Source organism: Vulpes vulpes, chromosome 1 (assembly GCF_048418805.1).
Source record: "Vulpes vulpes isolate BD-2025 chromosome 1, VulVul3, whole genome shotgun sequence".
Taxonomy (NCBI): domain Eukaryota; kingdom Metazoa; phylum Chordata; class Mammalia; order Carnivora; family Canidae; genus Vulpes; species Vulpes vulpes.
This window is the reverse complement of record NC_132780.1, coordinates 168,886,176-168,896,894: the sequence shown is the minus strand read 5'-3', so window position 1 is coordinate 168,896,894 and position 10,719 is coordinate 168,886,176. Positions and strand designations below refer to the sequence as shown.

At 35.2% G+C, this 10,719-nt stretch overlaps 1 long non-coding RNA gene across 1 annotated transcript in view; it reads right to left on the bottom strand.

Annotated features, from left to right (window-relative positions):
• Positions 1 to 981: 981 nt before the first annotated feature.
• The window catches only part of LOC140595351 (uncharacterized), a 77,217-nt gene continuing 67,479 nt past the window's right edge, over positions 982 to 10,719 (bottom strand). Inside the window, exons 4-5 of the long non-coding RNA XR_011996901.1 lie at positions 8,652 to 8,782; positions 982 to 5,689 (exon numbers count right to left, since the gene is read on the bottom strand). This is a non-coding gene — a long non-coding RNA (uncharacterized lncRNA). The remainder of the gene's footprint in view (positions 5,690 to 8,651; positions 8,783 to 10,719) is intronic.

Sequence of the window (10,719 nt, the reverse complement as noted above, 5' to 3'; positions counted from 1 at the left end):
GCCTACTCGAGGATGTATGAAGTAGGAAGCAAATATGAGGCCAGTTTTAGGCAAAGATTTTGGAAACAGAGGGCAAGGCTGAGTCATTTTTCTGAGGAGATATAAAGTGCAGACCTAGTACAGACCTGTGATCTAAATGAGGCTGATATTACAGCAGGGAAACAATTGGAAAGGTGGGAAGATTTGGACTTTCACAATGATTTGGAGAGTACTGCTGACATTTAGTGGGCAGGGGAGAGAAATGCTAGAGACACTGTTTGGCTTGAGACCATTTCCTAAAACAATTTTCCAGCTCCTAATGTCAGTATCTCTCCCACTGACACACTCTGGACTAGTTTTGTGTTGGTGCATCTAGCCTCCAAAGGCTACCCTATATTTGTGCCTTTAACCATTAAGGACCATAGAACTGTGGACACTCACATTCAGTGAATTCAGTGAGTGAATAACTTCAAAGTCCCTGAATGTGGACCATTGTATGTTGGATACCTTTTTAAAATGTAGTCTCCAGAGATGATGGCTTGAGAATAAACGAACAAAACTTATATTTATTTAAAACCTATTATATACCACAAACTTTATGAACTAGATCCTTATGGCTACTGTAACAAATTTAAGCCACAAACTGAGTGGCTTAAAACAGAAATTTATTCTCTCATACTTCTGGAGGCCAGACACCTGAAATCAAGGTGCCAGCATTTAGAGGGGTTGCATTCCCTTAAAGGCTCTAGGGAATAATACATGCTCTGCCTCTTCCAGCTTTTGATATATGTAGGTACTCCTTGGCTTATGGTGACTTTCCACCAATCTTTGCCTTCAATGGCCTTCTCCTCTTCTGTCTCTTTTATGTCTCTCTGTCTCATTCTTGTAAGGACATTCATCACTGGATTTAAGGCCCAGCTGGCCAAGCTAAAATGATTCAAGATCCTTAACTTACTTAGATATCCAAGACCCTTTTTTAAATAAAGTAACATTCAGAGACTCCAAGGACATGAATATCTTTATTGGGAGACCACCATTCAGCCCACTACACTTTACTTCCAGAATCTTAAATTTTACAGCAGTTGTATCAGGGGCTATCAATTTCTTGTTTACAAGTGAAGACATTAAAATTTAGAAAGAATAAGTCTTTGACCAAAGCATCCTGGCACTTCAAGAGCTAAGGTTCACCTGGAAGCTCCATGATGCCTGTGTCCAGTGCTGATAGGATCTTCCCCATGCTTGGACAGTTACCTGGCACTGTCCTTAGTAATGGAAAGGTCAAACTCAGACAACAGCATTTTTTGGGTTTTTTTTAAAGCATTTTTAAAATTTCATTTATTTATTCATGAGAGACACACAGAGAGAGAGAGAGAGAGAGAGAGGCAGAGGGAGAAGCAGGCTCCATGCAGGGAGCCTGATGTGGGACTCGATCCCAGGTCTCCAGGACCACAACCTGGGCCGAAGGCGGCGCTAAACCACTGAGCCACCTGGGCTGCCAAAAACAGTGTTTTAAAGGTGTTCTTTTTACAATCAATTCTGAATAGGTATCAATGTAACCTAAATTTAGATATTCATGCAATGTTCCAAAAGTGCCTTTTTCCATTTTCTTATCATCTAAAAAAAGATCCATTTCTTTAACTGAATCCAACTTATTTTCTCAACATTTGTTGAGTACCTACTATACTTTATGGTATAAACTCCTTTGAAATTCTTCTTAGACATTTTTATTTTAGAGTAAAAATACACTTGAACCCACACACATATACAAAAAGGCATAAAGATATTCTAGCATTCACTACATCCTGGGTTATTTTTAATCTAATTTATTGAATATTAATTTGTGTTACCTTTGCTTAAATTTAGGATATTTTAAATAGCTTTAAGATTTTATGTAACTACACGTGGTTATTTCTTTAAAAAATTTTTTAATAAAGATTTTTTTCACAATTCAGAGTTAGGAGTGGTTTGAAATACAGCCAAGGAGTGCAGTCAGTCAAGCCCATCAGAGCAATAGTAAAATAATGAGAATATCATGCTGCTTTTCAAAGACAGTTCATCCTTCTACCAAGAATGAGTTTTTCAACAGACATATATTAAGATATCTCAACAGTGATACATCTTACATAGTCAAAAATGTTGGTAGTTCACAATGACAGCACCTTTTAGGGAAGGGATAAGATTTCCAGGTAACCTTGTATGTTTAAGGAAACAATGTATTTAATGAACTCACACACAAATAACATCTGTTATTACTGATTGGGGGAATTTAGTGGAAATGCAAAAAATTGACATTAATTTGGCTACATTGGAGAGCATCCACAGAAGAGACTCCTTAGATGCTTTGAAACATAAATAATACCCAACAGGGAACATAGCCTCACTTCACATAATGGGTTTTCAGATAAACAAGGAGGGGAAATTTGCACTAATTCTATAGAGGCATAATTAAAAATAATTAGAAAAAAAAACACATATTTTATGAAATAACTTCAAGAAAACAGACAGGGATGGATTCTGCATTTTCAGAAAATGATGAGCATGTAGCACAGTCTTGGGATCTGAAGTCCCCAGCGATACATGCTTCCTTCCTTGTGTACCTGCCAATTTACTTTAAAAAAAAAGAAGAAGAAGAAGAAGAGGAAGAAGGAAAAGAAAACACACATACACATGCAAAAGACTGTCTCTGGGGAAGAGAAGGCATGTGTTTAATGACTCAGTCCTTGGCAACTGTCAATAAGTAGGCTTGTTAAAGGCAACCAAAGAGTATAATATATATACTGCAAATCCAGGATAATACTAGAGTGGTTAGAGATAGATAGATGATAGATAGATGATAGATAGATAGATAGATGATAGATAGATAGATAGATAGATAGATAGATAGATAGATAGATGATACCTTACTGTGAAATGAAAAAAGTAAATAGAATGACAATCACTCTTGGCTTTTTCGACAATAACAAACAATGGCCAAATCTCAGTGGAACTACAAATACTTATTTCTCACTCACATTACATGAAGGCTGTAGGCCTACAGGGCTTGTGCTGAGCTTGGCTGGGTTCTACATGTCTTCTCATTCTGGGACTCCGATAATACTCATAGTAGAGAGCAGAAATTAAGGGGCAAAGTCAAATTACACAAGGACATTGTAATTTTCTGCTGGGATATAGTGTACTTCTCTTCTGCTCACATTCCATTGGCCAAGCAAGTCCAAAGTCAGTACAGTGAGGAAATATGTTGCATTAAAAGGAAATATGGTAAAGATGGAGAGGAATAAAAAATTGTGAACAAATAAAATAGTCTATCACATCTAAGCTGTAGAAAATAGCAAAATAATATGACCAAATATATTTATTTTAAAGAAATATTATGAGGGCTCCTGGGTGGCTCAGTGGTTGAGTGTGTCTGCCTTTGGCTCAGGTCATGATCCCAGGATCCTGGGATCAAGTCCCATATCGGAATCCCTCTTCCTCTGCCTATGTCTTTGACTCTCTCTGTGCTCTCATGAATAAATAAATAAAATCTTTTTTAAAAAGAGAGAGAAATATTATGATTATTAAACACTTAGGCAATTCAAACAGGAAACTCCAATCAGTGGTGGCCCCAAGTTTTATGGGGTCTTAAACCTATGTAATTTTTGTAACCCTCTTTAGAAAAATATTATCAAACACTACTAACACAAAATTAAGTTACTTGAAGTTTAAGCTTAAATATCTTTAAGGTAAGTTAAAATTTTTTAAGAGAGAGAGAGTGCAAGAAGGGCCTGGGTGGAAGAAGGGGCAGAGAGAGGAAAGGGAGAGAGAGGTGCTTAAGCAGAAAATGATTACAGTTATGGAGCCCCACATGAGGCTCATTCTCAAGACCCCAAGATCATGACATGAGCCAAAATCAAAAGTCCAACCCTTAACGCACTGAGCCACCCCGGCGCACCAAGGTAAATTCAATTTTAACTTCAGTTTATATAATGTAAAAAAAACTTAATTCCATTCACCAATAAAATTGTAGCAAAGATATATACCCTCCACTTCAAAACTTGTATTAGCATAGTATTTTTAAGCTGAAATTATTTCTTAACCATTTTATTTCTTTTACATTTTTATTTATTTTTTTAGTAATCTTTACGCCCAACATGGGGCTTGAACTCACTACTGTGGGATCAAGAGTCAAATGTTCTTCTGACTGAGCCAGCCAGGCTCCCCTAGTACAGTTCATTAAAAAGAAAATACTGTAATTTTTAATAGACAAATAAGGTTTATTCATTGGGGCCTAAGAACAGAATACAATAATTTGTCTTCCTGAGCTACCTAGGGCACAGATTGAAGGTGGGAATTCTCTGAAGGTCCTCCTCTGAAGAAGCCCATCTATTCAGTTTTATTTTTCAAAGAATCCCAATTGGCTGCCATTGTTAAATATATTATGACCATCTCATGGCACTGTTTTAATGAGTATGTTTAATTTTGGAAAAAATTTTGGCCGCCTCACCCCAGAAGAAAACTGATGTATAGATGCAAGATTATTACTGAGAATTAATTAACATATTTTTTCAATTAAGAGACTTATTTCTTATAAATTTTTTATTTCTTATAACTTCATTTGTAAGCAATTTATTTCTTATAAATTTTCCACATCCTAGATATTGTTGAGAAGGGGGAAAATTGTAGATGGTATGGTTTTTAAGCCTGATGAGCTAAAACTAAGCAATAAGAAGAGTGTAGGGTTAAAACATGTTGGGTTGTATGGTTGTAGGCCCAGATTCAGTCAGTTGGTTAAGATAAGGATAAGTTGAAAGGTGGAGGCCAGAAAAATCTCTTATCATTCTACTCTTCATTTGGTGTGGTAGGCAGGGTAATGGCCCCCAAAGAAATCTACTTCTTATTTCCCCAAATCTGTGAATATGTTACATTATATGACCAAAAGTTCTTCGCAGATATGATTAAGGCTACAGACCTTGAGATGGGGAAATTGCCCTGGAATATCCAGATGAGCCCCATCTAATCACCCCAATCTTTAAAAGCAGAGACCCTTTTCCAACGGTGGTCAGAGAAAGAGATGTGATGACAAAAGAGTCAGTGATACTTGTGAAAGAGACTCCACCTGCTGTGCTAGCCTCCCGCTGACACATTAATGTTAATCAAGTGAGACCCTTCCTGGACTTCTGACCTACAGAACTGCAAGATAATAAATTTGTGTTTCTTTAATCCACTAAGTTTGTGGCAATTTGTTACTGCAACAATAAAAAACTAACATACTTGGCAAAGCAGGGAAGTGAGCCACTTGATGACATATGCAGATGGTAACCTAATTCCCTGGTGTGAGTGCTCTAGGAAGATCAATTAATTTTCTGAAGCTCAGCACCAAGTCCTGGTCTTTGACCCTCACGTGAGTTTTGTAGGGTTTTCCCAGGTACAGACGCTGCCACTCTGCCATCGCCCAAGAGGACTTATTTCCATTGCAATCTTGCAATTGCTATTCACAGCCAGAAATCCTAGTTTATCTCCTCCAGTTTCTTCAGTTTGTTTGTGAAGTGACATTTCAGAAAACTCTTAGTTTGAGTATTCTGCATGAGGTAAAGCAGGAAAATACACTTCAGCAACTCCATGGGTCACATTCTCCAGTGTGATCAAGCTGTTTACAGTGGATCAGGGAAATGATTTTGGAAGTACATTCATCTACGGATTCAGTGTTTGACAATTTGGTTTGTTCATATTGCTGAAACAGAGAACATATGTTAAGTTCTTCTGTGGTCCTCGAAATACGGACATATTTGAACTGTTAAACTGCATTCTGATTAAACCCACTTAAACATTGTTTCAACAAATGCATGTCTGTATTTTTGTTCTCAGCTGGACACTCTGCTGTGCAAAACAATATCTGTCTAGCTCCAAAGGGGATACTCAGGAAGAAGCCATAAGAGGAACCTCTAATTAAAAACAAAGGCAAAAAGTGAGTCATTTAGGAAAGTTGGAAAAAGATATAGAATATACTCAAAGGCTAGGGATGGACTGATTCCAAGACATTGTTTAAAATAAATTGAATGGAAATGGCCACTGACTGGAGGTAAGAAACATAAGCTATTATGAATGGTTTTCTTTGCACATAAAATAGGCAGGAAAATGAAGCCGTGATAAATAAATGGACTAAATCTACTGAGGAGGAACAGAAGTCCTCCTACAGGAAGATCCTATGTAAGAATAAAGCCATTTGCCAAATAATGCATTAGAATGATGAGCTTTGTGTTAATTGATGTTATAAAGTTATTATATAATATTTTAATATATTTTAATACACATTTTCAACATCAAAGGATTTAATGTTGAGAAGAGTATTTACCATCCTTAGAGAGCTTAATTTCTGGATTTCAGCTGTGCGTCATTGAACAAACAGAATGTAATATTAATGGAGCATTACATTGCCCAGAATATTGACTATTTATAATATACAGTCATTAAAAAGAAGTACAATTTCCTGACACTATTTAAATAGAGATTGGCAAAAGAGAAGGTTATTTGTGTTTCTAAACTACAGATATTTATGCATGCCAATTTTCTTTCCCATAAAATCCAAGTAGAAGCAACAAGGGTATATTTTGTATTTCCCCTCAAGAGACAGTTAAGTGTTACAATGAGCACTGGACTTGGTGCCAGGACACCTGGGTTCCAGTCTCCATTCCTCTGCTTCTGGCACTGACAATGCTAGGAGGCCTCCCAGAGCCTATCCTCTACCTGAAAAACAGAGATAATGTTACCTATTTTTGTCTGATTCACAAAGTAAGGTAACATAATACACCACAATACGACTTAAATAAATGTGTATAGTATATAATTCACTGAAATACCAATTTACACAAATATATTTTGTAACAACTTTTGGTAGAATTTATCAAAAAAAATCTAATAGTTTTATAAGCTGGTTCTTGTTCTTATGAAGTTAGGCTGTGTGTTTGCAGTGATGATCTTTGCAAATGAATATTTGGAAAATAAATGTTGCCTTCTCTATAGTTTTGCCTAGAGCTAGACTTTTACCTTTGTTCTCTTGCAATTGCTGTTCACAGCCACATTGTGTCTTCATTAAAGTGCCAGAACAAATGTTAAATTCACTGATATATTGACCAGCAAATATTAATCACTTATTATGTACATAGCACCATACAAGGCGTTATTCAGTAAACTCAACAAAATGAACAGTTTGATTTTTTTTTTCCCTCTTCTAAACTGACTAGCTCTTTGTCTGAATTAATCAAATCAACCAGTAGGTTTTTGGCTTCCTGTAGACACAGCTTAAATGTCACTTTCTATCTCAAAGCTGCTGTTTTAAGTATTGGTGATGTGTAGGTGGAAAACACTTTACTATTTAGAAATAGAGTACTATACAATAAGGCTTATTAGGTATTTATTTCACTTTGTAGTTTTTATTTAGTTTAACTTTTTATTGTGGAAAAATTTAAATATGTGTATAAGCATATAGGATAAAATAAGGAATTCCCTTATGCCTAACCTAGCTTCAACAGTTAAAAATTCATGATCAATATTGCTTCACCTCTACCCCCACCGAATCCTCCTGTATCCCATATTATTTTGGTATGAACATCAAAGATTATATAATTCAATCCTTAAGTATTTCAATATGTATCTCTAAAGATAAGGATATTGAAAAAATAACCACAATAGCAGAATCACACTCAAAATTAACAGCAATTCCCTAGGATCATCAAATATTCAGTGTGTGTTCAATATTCCAACCATTTTTACATATTATCATTTTTTGCCGTTTGTATCAGTCCATTTTCAAATAAGGTCCACATATTGTGACTAGTTGTGTCTCTTCATTCAATTTAAACTTCAGCTGTCTCTATTTTCCTCCCACAATTTTTTTGTTGAAGAAACTGGGACATTTGTCCTGTGGTCTTTTCTACAGCCTAGATTTTAGTGAGTGAATCCTGTAGTATAATTTAACATGTTTTTCAGTCTTCTGTGTTTCCTGAATATTAGTACAGAACTGTGCTAATATAGCCTCTACGTGGAGCTTGTTTTATAAAGAATAGTTTGATTTACAGGAAAATGTAAAGATTGTACAGAGAGTTCACACTCAGTTTCCCCTATCATTATCTTTTTTATTTATCAAGTATTTTTTAATTCCAGTATATTAACATACACTGTTATATTAGTTTCAGTATATGTATAGTGATTCAACAATTCTATACATTATTCAGTTATCATATGGTAAATGCACTCTTTAATCCCCCATTATTAATATCTTAAATTAAGAGGATTTGATTATTATAATTAATAAAAAATATGGATAATCTATTATTAACTAATATCCATACTTTACTTAGATGCTTTTAGTTTTTACTTGATGTTCTTTTCCTGTTCTAGAATCTCATCCAGGATGCTCTACTGCATAGTTGTCATATCTCCTTAAGTTCCTCTTGGCTATGACAATTTCTCAGAGTTTCCTTGTTTTTGATGACCTTTACAGTTTTGAGGAGTTTTGGTGCATTATTTTGTAGCATGTCCCCCTTGGGATTTGTTTGATGTCTCTCTCATGATTGATCTGGGATTAAGGACTTTGGAGAGGAAGATCACACAGATAAAGTGTCACTTTAATCCTATTATATCAAAGGCACATACTATACAGATTATTTATCACTGTTGGTGTTAACCTTGATCACCTGGCTGAGGTAGTATTTGTCAGGCCTCTCTGATATAGAGGTACTCGTCTCCTCTTTCCATATAGTTGCCTTTGGAAGGACAGCTCTATTTGAAGCCCGTGTTCATGAAGTAGGGAATTATGCTCCATCTCCTGTAGGTGGAATAGTACATAAATTATTTTGAATTTTTCTGCATGGGCGATTTTCTCTTCTCCTTAATTTATTATTTATTTGTGTACTCAATCATTTATTTATAATTGTTATGATTCATGGATATTTATTTTATATTTTGGATACAATCCTATAGGACTTTCTTTTCTTGCTCAAACTGTTCCAGGTTTGACCATTAGGAGCTCTTTCAATTGCCTCCTGTGTTCCTTTGGCATACCCCATCATTTCAAGTGTGTGTGAGTGTGGTTTTTTAAGTATTCCCCTACTTTCTGGGAAGATACTCCAGGTTCATCACGTATGCTTCCTGCCCTCATCCTAGAATCAACCATTTCTCCAAGGAACCCTGGTCTCTTCCATTAGAGAATGGTATTAGAAACCAAAATCTGGGCACTAAGTTTAATAAAGTATTTTTAAATAATTCTTTTACTGCTATTTTATCTATTTCAAAATTTTAAAATTATTTTTCTTATAGTTTGTTGTGAAATTTTGATTTTTCATGGTTCTGATTTTCAAAAGTCAGTATTGGTAGCATGTTGGTGAGCATAGCTGCCTTCCAATTTCCAAAAGTCACTTTTACTTTATGATTTCTGACTATACTGAACAGTTCGTCTTTTATTTCAAGTAAGTAATTTACAAAAATATTTTATTTTTTATATCTTGCTATTAAATCTAGAGTCTGAAATTTTGAATTTTTCTATATTGTGCCAATTCAATCAGTCCAAGTAGCTATTTGGTTAAATAATGTTAAGTGTCTGTGATCTTTGACTGTTTCATTCTAAATTTTGAGTGAATTGACTAGATATGTTTATATCTTGTAACTATAAAGTAGCTAGAGAAAGTGAATGAAATATCAAGTGTCATAAAGAAAGATTTTGTTTAGTTCTGTGAAAATTATACATTAAAAAATCATTAAGGTAAATCTCTTTAATGTGGACTTTCTGAAGGCTAGGTAAATCAGTCACTGGAATTTTCTTTTTTTAGAGATTTTATTTATTTATTCATGAGAGACAGAGAGAGAGAGGCAGAGACACAGGCAGAGAGAGAAGCAGGCTCCCTACAGGGAGCCGGATGCAGGACTCGATCCCTGGACGAGGATCATGTCCCGAGCCAAAGGCCAGATGCTCAACTGCTGAGCCACTTGGGCGTCCCTAGAATTTTCATTGTAAAATTTATGAAGTGTTTGTTAAGATTAAAATCATCAAAAAATTTTAATTTAGTACTAGAAAAAAAACCCATCAAATTCTTAATTTATGCTATAGTTGACACACAAGGTTACATTAGTTTCAGATGTACAACATAAGATTCGACTTCTCTATACATTATACTATGCTTACCAGAAGTGTAACTATCATGTGTCACCATAATATATTAGAAGAACAAAACATTTTCAAGGCTTGTCATTTCTATACAAAATATACTAATTACATTTTTTCACATATTGGTTAAAGGTATCTTCATAGAATTCATCTTTTAAGAATAGGTTTATGAAAGTTATCCATTGGGATTCCAAAGCCAGGAAAATCTAGTAAAACAACTTATCAACTATCAGGCAACTCAATCTTTCTGTGTTGTTCCCTTCTCTGTAAAATCAATCATTAAGATAAATTGGCTTGGGGCACCAGGGTGGCTCATTCAGTTAAGCATCAACTTTTGATTTCAGCTCAGGTCATGATCTTGGGAACATGAATTGAGCCCTATATTGGGCTTGGCACTCAGCATGCAGCCTGCTTAAGATTCTCTCTCTAACCCTTCCCCCTCACTCATGCTCATTCTCTCTCTAAATAATAAGTAAAAAATAATTTAAAAATAATTCTCTCTCACCCTCTCCCTATGCCCCCACACTCACACATGCTCTCTCTTTCTTTAAAAGAAAAGATAAATTGACTCATATATTTATAGAACTTAGTATATATACTAC